A 20186-nucleotide genomic window follows, 5' to 3' on the forward strand; every position below is an offset into this window, starting at 1 on the left:
TCATGGTCAAAAGCAGGTAATCATTGAAATGAATGACAGGTTAAATGCCATTAGTCTGAGCACAGTAGTGTCTTTGATCTGACTGCGGATAGACTGGCCAGGAATATGTACCTCTTTGAAATTCTGCTGCTAATTCGCCATTTGAAAAAACCCTTTGATGAGCACAGCTGGTTTCTGCTGAGCTTTTCAGTTTTCCTTTATATTTATTTGTCTTCAGGGGTAATGCTTCATCTGTTCCTTCTTTTTAATCATGTTTTTTCTTTACATTCTTGGTTGTCTGTCTGTCTGTCATGCATTGCTGTCTGTCTACAATAAGTATATATTTTTTTTAATTTATAAGTCATGGTGTGCAATATGAAGATGCATTTTTAGGATCCCTTGTCAGGGATACTTATGGCCTGAAGCTTTAAGAAGTATATAGGCATTGTTTTGATGCATGAACTTTATATATAGGTGTATTTATTGATATCTTTGAAATGTTCTCCTCATTCCTAAAATATAGTAGTGAAGTAGGTGATCAGTCAACTTCGAAGTTCCAGTTCAATGTAGTATTATTTTTTCACTTCAAAACCATTGGAGAGGGTACAGTGGTTTTGGAGAAAGGTTTATTCTTTTTGACATACATATCAGGTTTTATTTCCCAATCTTTACATTTTAGAGATCTATATAGAGTACAGTTGCAGACATAAGAACTGGAATCCCATATGTGTAATAACATTATTATAAGAGTTAATTAGGTCGTATTGTATAAGAGATCTCGCCTTGCGTAGTTTGGGTGAGAGGACTGAGAAGTGATACTGCTGCTTAATCAACGTGTCAGTGCACCTTAATAGAGAGACTCGTGAGATTATCTGACCTTCTGTCTCCTTCATCAACTAAAAGTAGAGACTTTCATGTTTCCCCCCGACTGTTGGTACTGAAGTCCTCGTTTATGAAGCTCTGCTATTATAGAGTCATTGCAGGAGCACAGTTCCATTTTGTGTACAAAGTGGCCTGCTGCTTTAGCTTGAGGGAATGTGGCTTTTTCAGTTGCCCATTTGAAATCAGATTTGGCCTCTCTTCAGTACACCCTTTAATTTTAAGTTTTTGCAACCCTGTTTCTCAGTCTTACTCAAATCACTTCAGAAAAATAACAAAATAATGTCCAGTCTGCTTCATTTTGGACAGGAATTGCAAAGCATTATTTTGTTAAATTACACTTTCACCCTGATGATCTGTAGAGTACTAGTAGCTTCACTGAAGTTGATGACTACATAAGTCATCAAAGATTTCATAGAAATGAGGGAAGAGCAACAATAGATTTACAATGGCTGACTCGTCATCTGTTGATTTTGTGTTGGTTGTTGGCTGTGTGGAGCATTGATCTCTAGAGCAACACCCTCACTGATTACAGGCTTTCTTAATCTCGCAAATCTTCCAGATATAGTAGTTAATATTTCCGTTTTATGTATACCTGTTAATCATTATGAAATGTTAACAGTTATTTCCTTCAAATGGCCTTTCAATAAAATTGTGCAATTAGTAACAAATATGCTTCTAAGTTTCTTGAATAACACATTGGTTTGAATATAATTTCGGTAACACTTTACATTAAGTGTCCCTAATTACTGTGTATTAACACTGTAATTACTTGGTTACTACCAGTGTAAATATGCCTATTTACACTGTATTTACAATGTAACATGTAATTACAGTGTAAATACACAGTAATTACAGACACTCAATGTAAAGTGTTACCCTTATTTCTAATATGTAAATAACCCGTAGATACAGTGTCATTTTCTGGTGTGTGGAAGTGCATTAAAAAAAAAGTTAAAAGCTTGAGCAACTGTTTTAAGTCAGAAGTGCAAGTTCTTTTTCATTCTTCTTGCCAACTTCACAGAGCACTGTTTTGTTTTACCTTCCTTATGATCCTGTTTTATTGAAGGTAACTGCACTAAAACTCATACATTTAAAAAGGTCTATTATACCCAAGGCTTTTCGTCACCTGTCTGGCATTCCTTTACAACTTCCAAACTTCTAATTCTGAAATTCATTGCCCAGTGTCAGAAGCTTTCTCAACTTTATCCTGGCAGGCAATAGCTTTCACTGGAAGCTTTCAACCTCAGATGGTTCTGAGATTTGCCTTCCCTTTCGCTACTGGATTAATTTAACAGCCATGTCCGGTGATTCTTACTGACACTTTTAAACAAACAGTTGGTGGCCTCAAGGCTTGACTGCTGACAACAACACTGCCACCCCGGACACCATAAGATGTCCTTATTAGCATTATCACCTTGAAGTCTAACATGGTGGAGGTACTTTCCCTTGACATTTAACAATCACTTAATCTGAAAGTCTTTTTTTTTTCTTTTTGTAGTGGATTTAATTAAACATTGAAATGCTTGATCTAGACATTTAATCTCTGACAAATCTTCCTTTTGTTTCTTATTATCCTCAAGTGTCTGTTGACGTTTTTCTCTTAGTCTCACACAAAGACATGCGTGTGCAAGTGGTCAAGCTCCTGGGAAAAATATATGCTTTGTTGGTTCTGGTGTCTCCTGCGTTTACCTTTATCATTCTCTATCTGCTTTGAAAGACAGGTAATGTTATTAGAGCTTAAAATATTTATTGGTACATAGTAGTTACATTCAGTGCATTATTTCATCGGAGCGCAATGCTAACTCCTGATTTGGATTTACACATCAAATAATGTGTTCTTCCTGACTGCTCTTTTCTATTCTCAAAACCCTCTCTTATATAGGCTTAAAAGATCATTTGTTCATAAGGAGAGAGATTTCTGTAAACCCATGCATTACATATGTTTTTCTTCTTCATGTACAAATGTTATTCTGTGTAGTTGAGGTGTCAGGTGTTTGTGCTTTCAATTTAGTTCTGAAGACTCAATGTTTTTACCCCTGAATGTTATTTGGAAGTGCACCTCTTTCGTTGTGTTTGACTATGAGGCGTTATGCTGTTGCAATCAGTCCCTGGCATTCAGATAGCTCTCTGCAGGGGGTGAAGTTGGATCAGTGGCCAGTGTTTACTTGCCTGATGGGCTCATTAATATTCCAGACGAAGTGTCCCTCTGCTGTCTGTGAATGTCACACACTCACTCCTTTGTCTTGAATTTAAGCTGTTTAGTCAGCGACATGCACAACTCTGGCCTGATGAAAATGTAGCATCAGTGCTCAAACAACTTGCAGCTGTTAACCTATTGGAGAAGGCAAAAAATAGGTTATAGAGAGAAGAAGGATGCAAAGATGCACAATCTCAAAAATGAATATGTTGTAGGTAGTTTTGGTTTTGTCTGCTAGGCTGATTGATCTAAAGGCTGTAGGCTGTGGTTCTCTTGGGACACCGGCAATATACAGAAAATATATATACTGCTATAAGAGGGACAGGGCACTGGAACGTGCTAAGCATGGATTAACCCCTTCCTGACCACAAACACTGACAACGCCTTACAAGTGATAATGTAACACCCTCAATGTGCATTGATAGACTTTGTACCTTTGTACGTACATCCAAAGAAGTTGATGGAGGTTCGGAAAATGTATTCCAATTGCTTTCTGTCAAAATCAAAAGGTGCTGACAAGTAGAAGCCATGGAGGGTATAAAAAGCCGCTCTGACCAAATTGATGCAAACAGATGAAAAAGGGCCTGAATCAAGCCGCACCTCCCTGAAAGTGTTTTTTACTTCTGTTCCCAGGCTGGGGTTGACATTTTCCCTGAATTGATGTAAAATGGAAGGTGGCCGTGGATGAAAATGTTACAAAGCAGTACGGAGCTTGTTCGGGTTGTTTTATTTCTGCATTTGTACTTGGTCCTGTTTTTTTCTTAGTTTTGAAACCCTAAAAAGAAAATTCTTATCACCCTTGATTTCCCTGTTTTGTCCGGGTTAATAGAAATTGGAATGGTATAGATGTGTTTTTATCTATTGTGAATAAACCGCTTAGTACTGCTTGGCAGATGCAGGGGAAAATCTGTTTGGAACATGGCTGTTTATAATGAACATGCCAGGAAAAAGCTATCTTCTGAAATGATCACAAATGGTTTGTGTTCCAACTTTCTAAATCAAATATTCTGCTACCAAAATAAATACATAAATATGGTTCTTAGTTTTTCTAGTATTTGGACTTTTGTTCAATGTAGTCATTTTAAAGCTTTGATGTTTGATTTTACAAGGAATATGCAGTCTAGCAAATCTAAAATTAGTTACTGTTAATGTAATGATTTTGAAACATTAATTAGCATTTTTTTAAGATATCCTTGTAAGCTCTTTGTTTTGCTGACATTGTTTTAACAGGTGCTTTTAAGTATTTGCCTACCCCTGAAAATGTTATTGTACAACAGTACAAAGTAGCAAAATTAGTGAATATCAGGACTGTAAAATTCCCACATGATTCTGACTGCCTGGTGACTTAACAAATGTATATTTAATTCTCAGACGCCCTTAATTGTGGGTTTGCCTTTATCAGCCTACAGTTATGCTTCAAGCTTTGAACTTCACAAAGTATAAGAAATGGTTCCACATAATGTCTCTTTCAGTCTGTCAAAAATGAAACAAAAAATAGGGGGGTGGTCACAAAGATCATAAGATAAATCGTATGACGATGTTGAGATCATAGATCCATTAAGTCAGAATTCCAAGAAAAGTGTATCTTGGTGCAATGAGGAGCAAATCGGTCACAAGGAGAAAGCATTGCACTGCAGTCCTTACACATGCATACAAAGAAGCACGATGAAGGAACAAAATGGCATTAATCAAAAATAGATTGTACATGAAAAAAACGGATTTGGAAATATAAGGAATATAGAAAATAGTGCTAAGTTGGTATGTTTTTCAGATGGGGCCATTACAAGGGGGAACAAAAAGTAAGAGGTCGTGGCTGTGGTGGACCGAGCCATGGAAAGTCATCAATCAAAATGTCTGCTAACCAAGCACAGGGGACGGAAAGGTGAGAAAGGTGTCTTGGGATGAGAGTCGCACACCAGAGACGTTCTCATCTCTGTCCTAATGCTAATGAAACAAACAGCCAGAGCACTACAAACCCGTTTGAAATGCATTGTTTCAACCAATTAGGTCTTATTTTAAAGCTATGTAAAGTATTCAGCCGACGGGAGGAATTTGAGCAGGAAAACTGCACAGGGAGCAATAATGTCCTTAATTCAATAAAAAAGCAATAGACCTTTGTAAGTTACAACCCCATTCAGAAGAGAAACCTCATAACTAGGAGGCTTTGTCATGCAATGTCATCCTGGTGGAAAAATGTCATACTATAGTATGCTGCTTATTTTTTTATTTTTGTGGGCGAGTCAAAAGCATAAAGTAAAAATTATTAAAAAAATTGAAAAGAAAGGACAGCACCTAGGGACCAAGAGCTAGAACTAATTCCAATAGCATAACTTCTCAATGCAGGCACATGTCATACAAAGTGTACCCCCCCACCCTCTTTTGCTCTGAAAAGTACATTTTGGTCTGTCATTCCTGTCTTTTTTTAATTGCTAGTGACAATCTGTGTGCACTGGGCAGTTCTACTTATGCAGTCGAGTGCTTTCCTCAGACTGCGTAAGATTAGTTAAAACATTAAATTAATTGCTTCATTTTGCCGCCCTCTCTAGTGTGCCAATGGCGAGATTCTTCACATGTACACTTTGCTGAATGTGCGTTGCTGGCAGATTCTGTGCGCGCGGGACTCTATCATTTACAAAGTATTATTAATTGAATATGTTCCGTAATATTTCATGATAGAGCTCGGAGGTCTTTGGGCCTTGGATTTTGACAAGTGGGTAATATCAATTAGAGAAATGGATACCTTTCCAAACCCCAATTTATAAATACAATTTTTTTCCCTTTAAATTGCCCTGTCCAATCCTTTTTTTTCCTCTGCCCTCACAGTTTGGAACCTGCATCTCGTAAGTGACTGATCGCTGGCATGACCCTTCTACTTACGTGGGTGAGATGAAGATAACATATGCGCGTTGTGCTAAATGAGCACTGACAGGCCATCCGCTATAAGTTTGTGGTGCATGAAGGCATCGCAGGGAGGTCAGCTGTAACAGTCCTGTCTTGTGGGAAATCCTGGTCACGCTCATCCTCGGCACGCAATTAACGTGTAATGACAGGGTCATTTAAAGACCCAACTTTTAGAGTCTATCCAGTAAAAAAAATTCACACCTCTCTGTATACGATTTCAGCTAAAATATCTATAAACATGTGGAGCGTTAAACACTGGCAGGCATAATGACGACATGCCAATATTGCTAGAATATAATTGAAGGTTGCCATGAAGCTTTTTCGTTCAGTCAATTGTGGTGCAAATAGGTGAATTACAAACACAGCCTGTGAAACAGCCATCTGTGTCACTGTGTCCAACCCCCCCACCCCCTCAGTAAATGTACACATGCTGCCACACCAGGATCCTGCTTGATAATGTCCTGGAGAGCAATTAATGTGGCTGTAATTGTTAAAAAGAACGTGGAGGAATGAGGATTAGTGGACTCTTTGAAGTATGAATATGCTGGCCTGCTTGTAGCTTCTACTGTAACTTTGTCCCAGCCCCACACCTGCTGTGCTCAGGCGCTGTAACCCCATTTTAGTGTGCCTTCTTCAATATGAAACAAACTGTGGGCAGGATGGTCCATCACTGGAGCTGTGTACCAAACACGCATTTCCCCAGAGTCTCAATGTGCGCTTAATTTCCACTAATTACAGGACCTATACTGTCTGGAGGTGGTCAAGGTCAGCCTGCATTTAATAACCCGTCGCTCTTAAAATTTTTCCAATTAAGAATGGTTTATGTTTCCCGGGCAGTAGCTGCACAATGAGCACAACACAGTGCAGCCGGAATGACCTGTCACACAGTACAAATGCAGTCGAGTCTGGTGTTTTTTTTAACAATGTGGCACATTGCTTGATCATCTAAATAAGCCTTGTTCGTGAAATTATCCCATAGGGAACGAAAATGTAATATTAGTGTTCTGGAGCGTACTGCAATAAATAATTTTTGTTCTTTTTTTTTGTAGTATTTGCACTTTCCTTTAATTTATGTAGTAATTTTAAAACTTCAATTGATTGTTTCATGAGGAGTATGTAATCTAACAAGGCTAATGTAATTTCTGAGGATTTCTCCCCCCCTTCCCCCCCACATAATGAATTAGCAGAGGGTTTTGTTTTTATAACATTTTATTTATAACAGAGGCTGTTATGTCTTTAGCATGGCCGTGTAAGCAGTTTGTTTTGTTGCCAGTTTTTTAAACAGGTGCTTTTGCTTTTAACCAGGGGCTAAATCATCAATATATAAATGCACAAATAAATTGGGAAAATTAAATTTTAATTAATTTAATTAATGTAATAATTTCTTAAATTGTTAACACATTTCAATTGGTTAACACTTGTTGTTTTCAAGTCAGGGGTAAATAAAATATAAATAAGGGGGCAACATTATTACTCATGTAAGATGGCTTTAGATGCAGATTTCAAGGAGACATATCTCTAATTCCCCCAGCGGTGGCTGTCTGATATTCCTGGCTGAAGTGATTGGAAAAAGTCAGCAAGAAAATCCTGACAGCATTGACTCAAGAGCCTTCATTATACAGGCACAGAAAGTTGATTATTCACTGGTAACCTTCATTTTGCCCTTTATGACATTTTTAAAGTGTTTTCTGAAAAGAATGTGAACACCCTTCTGTCTGTCCTCCCGGGACCTGTAAGTGTGATGTCTTCTTGGAGTCATGTTTATGTCATAGATATTGAATAACCTGAATCCAAGAAGGAAAACTTGATCTAAATTGAGACTGAGAAATTGTCATGGACTTAAGAGCAGTTTTTGGTTATTGCAGAGGCATCTAACATCTGCAACAAATCTTCCGGCAGTGCTGTGTTTCTTGTTTTCTTGTAATTTTATGACATTGCGTATGAATATTGCAATTAAAATCACTTGAGTGACAAATGGGCTACTCTTCTACACAGTGAGTCCTGTTACCATTGATCCTTCCATACTCTGCAACAGCACTGTAGTGGTTGGTAGGTGTTCCTCTGTGTTACTGAAGTCCAGACACAATACAGCAGTACAACACAGGGCGAACAACCTGCAAAGCCAAAAGGCTGGTCTTCGGAGTTGGTGCACTCTTCAGAACCCAGGGGAATGATGGCACTGTTTTAAATACAAGATGAGCCTTTTTAAAACCATCTCTTATAAAAACAGCCTTCATTTATCTTTCATTCTTATTTCTCTTTCTGTTTCTCAGATTCCTCATATTCAGATAACTTTGCATCTCGTCATAGCAAGGATTTAAATTAAGTTATCAGTTTCCTTAGTCTGCCCTTTCTTCTTTTTTGGCGGCTGTGACAAAACAAGACTTCTTCTGAGCCGTCAACTAACACAATCTCAGCGAGACATTTAACTTCAGTGTGTGAGAATAATGCAGTGAGTCAGTATTTGGCCATTGTCAACAAGAGAAAAGTAAAGATCAAAGTCAAATTAAGTTGTACTTGTTCCAAACAAAATGTAATGTGTAAGCCTAGTGTAGTTCTTTAGACATTCAATATTCTTTTAACTGCAATTAAGTTAAATCTTGATTAAGTCTTGAATCAGTGTAGGCCTTAGTCTACAAATAATAATTTAGATCTGAATGTGTGTGGTGCTCCACTCAACCACAGTAGCTACAAAACCATAACCACCCTCTTATATTAGAGCCTCACAGATATATAACATTAATTTAAATCCATTTTCAAGTAGCTAGGTTTTATGCCTTTTGATTTTTTTTTCTTTTGACCTGTAATTAAAAAGAACATAATCGTATACAGTTTATGTCCAACATTGCAAGAAAATGAATATAAACAGTCCAAGGTGTTTAACAGACATAATTAATCTGCACTTACAGCACAGGTTCCCCGAGGCATTGCTCTACTCTGTGGATTGCATTTTCAAGTCTGTGGTTACTTGCAACTATAAACTCGAGAGTCCGAAATGAAGTAGTTTATATCCTCTCCAGAATCCTGTTATTTAGTTTCATATTCCCTGCATCTCCAATTATATGTAAACCCTCTCCGTTTCTCTCTTGGTGTATCTGCTTAGACGTTTTTATCCACGGTAACTAAAGTTTTCCACAAAACGGGTACTAAAAACCTAAACATATCCGACTGCCAGGTAAATAGGAATAAGTTAAACACTACAGATAGTTTTACTTACTTTATTTCCTCCCAAAGTCTTTAGGTAGCCGTCTGTAATAGAAATGTAATGCATCTCAAACTGTGACGAGAGAGAGCTCACACTGATCGCACACACTGACTGACAAACACCATTAGGGACCGTTCATGTGCAGCTCATCCTAGGGATACTTCCATAACGAACAGATCTCTTAATGCTGTTGAATTTCCCTGTGGGCAAACTGCCTACTCTACAGTGAATGAATCAGATGGGCAAAATGCCCAGTGTTTGCCAATGGGGAATATCATACTCTGCATCTTCACAGGGTGCGTTTGTGTACCGGCCTACATCACGTCTGCTTTAGATGTGTAATCCACACTTTCTGACTTGTGGTGTATGGCCGGGCCCGCGCTGCTGGTCATTTCATGAGGCGGTGCTGATTACAGAAGCAGTTTTTAGTTTTTGGTTCATTCATTCAGATGCCCATTCATTTGGCGAGGGCCGTGCTGTACGTCCTTCACTGGTGTGCACGGGTATCACACACACTGAAGCGATTTCTGACTACCCCCCGGACTATCGAGATGGTCCCTGGCAAGGATGAATCACTCTTGATCAGCGTGTGCAGTGTCACGCATTTTTCAAAAGGGCTTAAGTTCATAAAAATCAATTACAGTCACGTATGATTAATTATTCCAGCTTCAGCCCCTCTCAAAAGCAGTTTGCAGAATGGAGAAAACCCAAACCATGAAATAGCAGCCAAGTGCAGATGTACATGAATTGCTCCATTAAATGCTGCTCACAGTCCGTTGTTTCCAGGTGTGGTGCTTGTGCAGCTTGTGTTGTTTTTTACAGTGATATTTCAGAGTCTGTTAAGCTGCTTAAAATGGTAAAAACAGCGTGTTGTGTTCAATGCACTCTCACACTGTACTTTATATCAGTGCTGTACTCAGTCCAGTTTAGGAAAATCTTTGAACGTTTTTTTTTTGCAGACGTCCCTCTGCAGACCAAAAAAGCTGTGAAAAATACCAATTACAACTCTAATTATACTGTGGCTTTTCATTTTAGAAAATAAGCTGTATGGTGTCCATTAGCTCAATGTGAACGAAACCTGCTGTGGATCAACCATAAATCCCAACACTGTCTCCTCAATTTTCACTTGCTTGTTGCAACCTTTCAGCTACAGCAACCTACTACCTACCAAATTATTCCAGGGTAGCAGGAACTTCATGCAGTCAGTATAAATATATCACATAAGCCAACCTTTATGAGAAAGAAACTTTTATTTATGAAAATAACTGCTGTGCATTTCCTCTCCTGTTAATTCCCTTATATAACACTGAGCTTGTGTCATGCTTTGTTTGGCCAGAAGGGGGCAGTGTTGAATCACACCTAAACTAGAGCGTGGTTCCATTTTGAAAATCCTCCTAAAATGGGGAGCTTTTTCTGATGCTTAAAATGTTTCTTCAAACCTTGACACCATTTTAAAAGACCCGAGATGAGAAATGTAAGTCTGATGCAGTGGGTAATTAAAAGGTGGGATAGCTTGCTGCTTGGGAAGTCTTTATGCTTCAAATACAGATAGTGCTATTAGAAAATGAGGATTAGCTTTTTTTGTATATAAATAACACTTGAGCTCAAGAGTTCTAAATATATAGTCCCTGCTGTACAAATGCTTAATTAAAATGCATTTTACTCAGATTTTTTTAAAGTGATGCCAAGGACCTTGATGAAATGTGAAACATTTTTTTTTTCCAGAGATGTGCAGAACGTTGATATAAGAATGTGACACATTCTGGAGACCAAAAAATGAATATATGCTGTTTTATGTGTTTATTTTGTATTAATTGATTTTATTCAGTTCACACCAAGAAAGCTTTTCTATTATGAGGTGCTGCCTTGGATTAACATTTTTATGTGCGTGTTACTTTACAGTAATGTAATCTTCTTGGGGTTTATGCAGTTTTACAAATTAAACTATTTGTAGAACAGAAGCATTTTGTAACTGTCATGTTTTTGTTTTGGACTAACATGGAGGTCTACTATATATACTGCTCTTATGTTCTTTTCATAATCGGTGAGCTAATCATAAAACGCCCATTTCCTGTGTGTGTATGTTTGTGTGTTTGTGTGTGTATGATCCAGTCCTTCACTGTATGCATCTCATCAGCAGCAGAAGGGTGACGTTCAAAATTGCCAACAACGGAAGTAAAAGTTTTGTTTGGATAAAACTCAAGATATAAAGAAAGTTACCTACCCCTAACCTTCAGGTCGCCTATCATTAAAAACCCGGGGTTCCTGATGGCGTCGCAGGTCCTTCTGGCAGACCAGCAACTAAGACCTGAGGGGGGACAGAGGTAGAGGTAGATGATGGATTTAGAGGTGTGATAACTGATTCCATTATTTGGTGAAAGTGAATAATTTTCTCTGAGGTCTTAAATTAGCTGTTAATTCAAAGATTACCCATAGAGCCTTGTGGGACTGGGTTGCTCAGCTGTGGTGAAGTATCTATGGTGGGCTTGAGATATTCCAGTCCGCATACCTGGCTTCTTCTCTTGTGTGATATCAGACTCCTTGCTGTAGACCACCTGATTTGGGACTCGCTGATCTCAGGGCTGTTTGCAGTCCATGAAAGAGAACTCCATGTTGTCTTTGGAAGCCTCCCAGAATTGTGTATCCTTTTTTTTTGCAGTTTCAGCAACACATCGCAGAAACCCCTGCGGTTTAACCAGCTTGTTAGGGTGACTAAGCAAACATGTCATGAAGTTACATTTATGCTTGACATATGTATTTATGAACACAATCAAACAATAGCTTTAGGTTTTTATTTTTATGATTCTAAAACATTTTTGTACTATTTTGATTGCGTGTCTGTGTTCAGTCCGCTTTAAAGGGGTGCAATGGCAACCTTAAAGGTGGTACATGCAATAACAAAGGCGAAGGACCACAGCTAGAGAAGACTATATATATTGAGCAAACAAGTGCACTCTACTGACAGTAAATATCTAAGTTTTGGAATAGCCACTGGCAAAAAGCAAGCAGCTTCATACTCAGAGTTTCAAATTCAGGGAAGTCATATTCCTTACTGTCACACCGGGCAAGTGTTAAGACTGCAGTACTTTTTGTGCAGAAACTGCTACTGACATTGTCATATTAGTCTCATACAAGAGCTTCTGTGTTATATAATACCAATAAATGATGGATACGGGCATATATGCATCCACGTATAAATAAAACTAACAAATGCATCAATAAATAATAAAAACATTTAAATATTTCATAACTAATGGGGGTCTTGTAGCTGTATAAAAATCCAGTGAACACAATCGCCTCTTTTAGGGCTTCATTGCATTTACTGGCTAAGATTTATTATTAGGTCACCCCATTTAACCAGAAAACAAGCTGCCCTCATTCCCAAATTAGTATTTATTTATGAATTTATATATGAATGTGGCATCTTAAGCTTTAGTGTTGCCTTGGTTGTATGCTTTTTGCTAAATAGCTTAGTTTCAATCTCAACAGAATTAGGCTATTAGATAAACAAACAAATTAAATTGTGTTTTTGTAAATAAATAAATAAACAATATGCAAAACACCAGAGGTTAGCCTGCTCTGTGCCACTAACTGGATGCTCAGCGTAATGCGCCTACATCATTCTTTAATTGTTTAACAGTAGGGCAGTACATGCGAAGCTGGAATCTATTTGTCTTTGGAATTGATAGTTAATGGCCAAGTGAGCATATTGTTTTCCTTCTGAGCTAATATTGGCCTTCTCATTACATTAATGAAAAAGCCCACTTAGGGTCTCATAAAGGCATGTACGTCTCAACAGAATCATGTTTGATATAATTTAGACCTGCCAAATCCCCAAAACAAAGCACTCACTTAGTGAAACACCGCAGTGATACAGAACAACACATGGGCACCTGATATTTAATACACAGCACAACACTGTTCCCCCAATTAATAGGTGACAATAAAAAGAGATTGCATATGGATTGATATTTATTCCTGTCTAGTGAACATTGCTTGTTAGTGTAAGATAATATTGTAGTTCTATTCATGCAATGATTTTAAAGCATCATTGCTTTAGTTTCTGTAGAGTTGTACATTACAGTATATGAATAGCCATATCATATTTGTTATACATAGATAGCCTTGGTAACATTTTATAACTAAGGTTTGCAATACATTGCTTGCTGAAAATAATGGTCTGACAATAAAACACCTCCATTAAACCTGATAAAAAGTCAGAGCTACCATGCATGTTTAAAACACAGAACCCATATTGTGTATTTTTGCTAAGAAATAACTTGGTTTACTGATTGCCAGAGTGGTGACGTGTCGACAGCATTGGCTTTTGAGAGGTGTGGGCCGATCAAAATGACCAATAACATTCACATCAAAAGGATGAGAAATTCATTAACTTCAGAGAGTCAGAGGGCATTACGGCAGTAAATGCACAGTGGAAAGCTGCTGTATCTTCAGCATATTTTTAAAATTCATTATGAAGGGCTGGAAACGTTAATGAAATGGAGTGCTTTCTCCTTAATGGCAGTCAAATAAGAGTTGTAGCACACTCTGGGATGTATGCCAATAGGTTATACAAATGCTTAAATAAGCAGGGTTAAATTAACTTTGCATACAGATGACCTATAACAGCGAATGGCATGTCTGTCTGTATAGGATTTAATAGTGTGTCATATATAATCTATAAGTGACTTTCTACCATTCATATATATGTTTAAAAAAAATGCGGTTTCTCGCAATATCAAGAGTCTGGGATAATGTAGACATTTTCCAGCAGATTAACCAATCCTAACTCTTTCTTTTGTCTGCCTGTATGATTTTAGAACAGGAGGCCGCATAAGCTGCTTTTGCTTGCAATCGGGAAATGTTTACATGCCAGTAAATGCTTTATGCTGTTTTGCATTTGGTAGCTCGTTTGTGGAAATGCATGCAGTATCACATTTTCGGGAACTCAAGACAAAGGGTGTGTTTATTTTTCTATTAAGTTCTAAAATTTAAAAGCCACATTAACTGTACCATGGAGTCGGCTTCAAAACATGAATGTGTAATAAACCTAGCGAACACTAGACACTAGAGCAGGCATCGAGTGAGCAGAGGGAGTTAGGTAGACGCAACACAGATACTGAAGGCTATAATCTTAGCCTTTTTTTTTTTCCTATCACAGTTAATTTACTTAATTGATAACTTTTCGGCAAGCCAATAAAACGCCTCATCCGTCTCTGCCGCTTGTCAGTTTCTTTCAACACTGCTCCCTTTTCTGCGGGTATAAAAACCCAATGGCACTTGATTGGCACGAGAGAATGTTTAGTCTTTTCTTCACTGCCTTCGCATCTGCGTCCCACGATAACCAGGCATGAGCTGAAATGACAACCTGTCCGCCTGAAAGTGACGACCAGAGACATAATGCTTTCATACATGCAACCTCGGACTGCATGTCCTGTTGTGATGTGGTCTGCTTTGCAAGCCACACAACTTTATTGACAGATATTGTAGCCAGCAACCTTTCAGTGACACACCCCTTTGTGCGTAAGCCCTTGATGTAAATGATACACCGAGTTATTAGTAGCTTTTAATGTTATGCCTCCCATATTGTGTTGGGTGGGATAACCATTCTTATTGCTGTCATATGAATCTGCCGTGATTGATTAACATTCACTTTTATGTAACCATTATCAGTTCACCTACTCCTGGCATTCAGAAGCGACAGGGCAGTGCATCTGGAAGATCTCTTGCTGATATGATATATTGTGGTATTATCTGTGCTCGTGACACTGCTGCCTTCAAAGCCAGATCATTAATCATCAGGAGCAGTGGCAATAGCCTTTAGTTAAATTACACACCTCCCTAATGCCAGCCCTTGCACCAGAGAGTGGACTTTCTTGCTACGCGTGCAGATTGTCTTCTGGGAAGCAGCAGGCGATTTGCAAGTGAGTGTTAAAGTTTGTCTGATTATTTGGATCCCTTTTGAAGAAATAATTAGCTTCAGATATATAATATTTACACCTTCTATGAACCTGCTTTTTAAAAGTAGTTTTAAAGGATTTAACCAACACTATGGGTTAACAGATATTGGAAATCTGGTTTAATGTCTGTAGACAAAGAAGTCTTAATCTACTGCACATTTATTACTGTGTACAGCTGGCATGAAATACAGTTAATAAAGAAATACACAGAAGGTGACCTTTGACCTGAGTGTCAAATAAGGAGGTAAACTCCATGTCCAGGGTAAGAATGTGTTTTAACACTCTACACATTGCTATGCTCTTAATGGTAGTGGCAGGCTAACATTGATACCACAAATAAGGTCCTCTGCTTTAATGTGGCTAATATGCAATGTGAGGAAAGCCCAAGTGCGAAAAAGGTGTCTGACATACGTTAGAAAGCCAACGTGCCCCCAGTTTCAGCACCTCGGACAACACTGCAAACATACCAGCACACTGGAAGGATGCACTTGGGAGGAGAACGTGTCCTTGCCGGGGACTGAATGTCCTGTGTCCCAGCAGGGCATGGTGAAATCACCTTTCTGTGCACTTGTGCAGCTTAGGCACAGTTCAGGTACACAAACTTGCCTCCAGTACTCTCGGCTCTTCCTGTGCAGGGGGATGCAGTATGACAAATCACACAATATCCCACTAGAATAGGTGGATCTGTGTCTCATAAATCTTGTTTATTAGTCTGTTGTGAGCAATCCGATCAAAGGCTTTGCTTAAGTCCATTTGGGTGGAGGCTGCTGGCACTCCCCATGTCCTGGGATGGAGACAGCCATTTGTAAGCCTTCACAAAGCAGATGCAGCGCCCACAGTTTTTAGATTATGAAACTGGCACAGGGTAAGGTCATCCATCCCAGCTGTCATAAATCATTCATTTTCCCAAAACACATTTTGAGGGATCATGGAATTATCAATTCTTTGGGATAATTCTCATTTTCCAATGGCAATTGAACAGTATTTTCATGTCATTATAGATGTATCTGTTCACAATTGTGTATATATTTTTGGGAAATGAGAGTATTTCATAATCATGTAAATGGCTACATTGTTGTTTTTTTAATACATATGGTTAAGAAAAATGATGAAACCAATAAAGTTAATTTAAATTCAACTTAGTGTTAGACCAAATCAAAACTTCGACCTCTCAGCGGATTGCAAATTTCATACTTTTACCCTGTGGCGTTCAGTTGTAGCGTGATAGGGTACAAGTTTGTTATATTTAATGTGTAGGTCTAGGCTTTAATTTCATGGGGAAAAAGTGGTCAAAAGGTTATTTAAGAGAATCTAGATGTTAATCGCTATGTCTAATGGTTTTAATTTAATTAGCACATAGTAATTATGTGTCCTCCCTTGTGAGTTCAAGGTTGTCAGACTAAACAATTGAGCAATAAAGCAGGCAACATCATTTCATTGTTTAACTTTATTATGAGAAACCCATTGCATGTGGGAAGGAACATCTTAAAATCTATATTCTATAGTCATTGAGCATTTAGTAATGACTGTATTTGTTAGTTATTTATGTACATGTATTAACATTTACTAAATGTAATACTTTTCTAAATCTTCTCCTGGCTAATATATTTTAACGTGCAGGATGCAAAGATGTCAGTGAATAGCACTTAATCAGTTATGACCAGGTCGTAATGAATTTCTTTATGGAATGGAAGTCAATATGATTTCTCTTCTGAATCAAGGCCAATCTTGACACCTTTCAGAGTTTGTTATTTGCTCATATACTTTTAACTTAATTTATTTGACTGTCTGCCTTTAATTTGATTGATTCATAAGAATATCTAAGAGACAATCATTAGAATGCACAAGTTACAACCGAAGCTGAATTTTGCCACTGCCTCTTTATTATTCACTGTATTGCATGGCCCTTGCAATTTCTTAATACAAGCAGAAGAGAAAGTTCTGTACAGCAGATGACTGTGAACGTTATCCTCTGTATGCCCTAAAGGGACAGGTAATTAGGTAAAGGTGTCTTTTCTGTTATGCAACGTGGCAGAGGGATCATTCTTTTAATCTATTATTCACTTTTGTGCAACATGTGCATCTTCTTTTAATGCTCATTAAGAGACAGTGAGGTTCAATAGTCCTGAGATGTGAGGTGGCAACTTGGCACGTTTTCACCTTCTCACGTTGCAGTGGTTTTCCCAGGGACCTTGACAGCTGAAATTATCTTCCAGTCCATTTGTAAAGCGGTTGGGAGTTTGGTAGAGAGTCAAATTGCATCTTGGTTAGCCTCCTCTTCCCTTTCCTCACTGTGGGGATGTCTCTAGGATTGAACAGTCCTTTGTCTCTGGCGGAGGTGAAAAACAAAATACTCTGCCTTCCCACTTACACCCTACATTTAAACAATTACTTTAACACCTACTTTAATCATCGACTACCAAAATCAGCAGCTGAAGGATCATTTGAATTAAAATTAGGATAAGGTAAGGTCATTGTTTTATGCCATAGCAATCCATTAAGAATGATTTCAATATTGAATCGTTATTCTATGTTTTTCAATTTAGAAACAGCTGTTTAAGGAAATTAGAGAGACTCGTTCCTTACCCATTTTTTCAGATTTGGTATCCACAGGTCTGTATTGTTAATGGAGTGTGGGGACCCAGCTGGATACGCAAAGTGAGGCGTGGTTTAACTTCGGAGCTGACCGTTCCAGCGTACTGCTGGTTCGTGAAATACAAAAGTTTGACAAGACTTTTAGCATATCGTCCCAAGAGGCCGGGAGCCTTCTTTCAATCTGAGTGATGTTTAGCTCCTGGTGCGTTTGCCAGTGCATCTTGAATTAGAAATTGCACTGGTTGCATTGAGCCATGTGAGGAAGCTGCTACGGGTTCATGCTAGTAAATAGAGGAGCAGAGGGAGGATCGCCAGGCTTCTCTCAAACATGTTTTAAAATATGCCCAGTGAAACTAACTCATCATGCCTCTGCAGACTTCACAACCCATAGTTCCTCGAAAAACAGAAGCATTTGGGAAGATAAAGTCCTGCTGATCCAGTCCCTTTTTAATGTAGCCAAAAAAAAAGCTGATTATATTTTGGAAAACTAATAATACAAACACAACAATTAAAAGGGGACTTGGCATCATTTTAAAATAATGTTTATTGTTTTGGTTTTTCACAGTGAAAGTTATGTTAACCTTCAGTGATACAATGGTAGATGTAATGGTTGTGCTTAAATTCACTTTTCTACGCAGATATTTGTTTGTTAACTGGAAGAGGATGAAATGAAATTAGATTTTTTTTTTTTTTTTTTCATATCATAAAACATCCAATTGCAGTATTTCTTTTGAGGACGAATTTACTGCAATCCATTGTGTTGTGTCCTGGGAGAAGGAATGATCGTGCTGTACATCTATAAATGCATACTGGCGATTTTCCCATTTTTCATACGGTATCTATAATCTCCCTGTCACTTTGACATTGATGCCTGTCAGTCTGCATTTTCTGTGCAGTGGTCAGACCAGCCTGAGAGAGCGGAGAGGGCCGTGGTCACAGTAGCCCTTTGTCTAGCCCACAGAGTCAATTAAAAGAAAAGAAGAAAAAAAAAGATGAAAAAAATCTGCCATTCGCATTTCAGTACTTCTACATTTTGGTAAATACATGTAGACAAATGGAACAGAGTAGGTGTCTTATTATTTCAACAACACAGACAAGACCTGTATGCAGTGCAGTGGGTCTCAGTTTTCAGAAACCGGCTTCTCTTATGTGTCATATTCTCCTGATGGGGAAAATAACACAGTTTAGCTTTTAGGGGAACACTGAGTCTAGCAGGGCTTTAGTAGCATTGCAATAACATCCAGAAGATTCTCTGCAGAAGGGCTACCCGAGTGGAAACGGTTTTGCGCAGGTTGGGTAGAAGGTCTTTTGATAGGCTGGGATATCTCTGTTAAAAGGGTTACATGACCTGGTTACACTGAAGTGCTTCCCCTGCCGCCAGCTTTGTGATAAAAATAGAAGATGAATAAAATATTTACTTTCATTGAGATGTTATAGGGGTCAGAGAGAGTGACCCCCTAGCCATTTTAATGTGCTTTGAAGGGGATTTTGTGGTATGACTTACAAGTATATGTGCATAATTAAAATGGAGATCTGCTGGTTCAGAAATATTAGTAATATTGAATACTGAAGCACTACAAATTGTCCCGTCCCTCCCATCACTGAGGACAGCCATCCATCCTTTTAGAACCTTTTAGAAACTGGGATGCGTTAGCCAGTAATGTACATTTATTGTTTACAAAAGATAGGAAGTACCAGTTTGTGTGTTACTGCTTGATGTCCCTGGGAGATGTATAGTGGGTGTTGAAAAAACAGACAGAATGAAATTAATGGTTTTGATATTGTCAGATTGTTTCTGCCCCAGTATATATGTTTTTAGAATTTGACTACATGGCATTGCAAATCGAAGTATATACCAGTAAATTGTGAATTATAGGCACATGATACCTGTATTTAGACTAAGGACTCCCAAACCAAGACTGAAACTGATGAGTATAAAAATAAACACAACTTTCAGCTCGTTGTGAAAGCTCAGCACATTGAAGACGAGTTCCCTTCAGCTGAGAATGTAATCACGAGTTAAAGTGGACAGGTGAAATGCTGCAACGAGAGCTTCATAACCCGAGGCGAAGAGAAACGTATGAAGCCTCCCAGTGGATAGCTGCAGGTCTGACTATCAGTTATTCCTTTTAAAATACTTACAGAAAATGCAAACCTCAGTTAAAAAAAAATTAGTCCACAATCTGGCCTCAATCTGTTGAAGTTGTTGTAACAATACATCCCAATCAGCATATAATTGTGGGAAAGTTTGGCCAGACTCCCAAATGTCATGAGGATTAACCTATATGGTTAAAGCTTTATTACCTGTGTCTTGAAAGGCATGGAGCAAGCATAATACGTGTGTAGCATAATATGTGTGTACAGTACTGTGCAAACGTTTTAGGCATGTGTGGAAAAAATGCTGTAAAGTAAGAATGCTTTCAAAAATAGACATGTTAATATATTATATTTATCAATTAACTAAATG

This window comes from Amia ocellicauda, chromosome 11, assembly GCF_036373705.1.
Source record: "Amia ocellicauda isolate fAmiCal2 chromosome 11, fAmiCal2.hap1, whole genome shotgun sequence".
Taxonomy (NCBI): domain Eukaryota; kingdom Metazoa; phylum Chordata; class Actinopteri; order Amiiformes; family Amiidae; genus Amia; species Amia ocellicauda.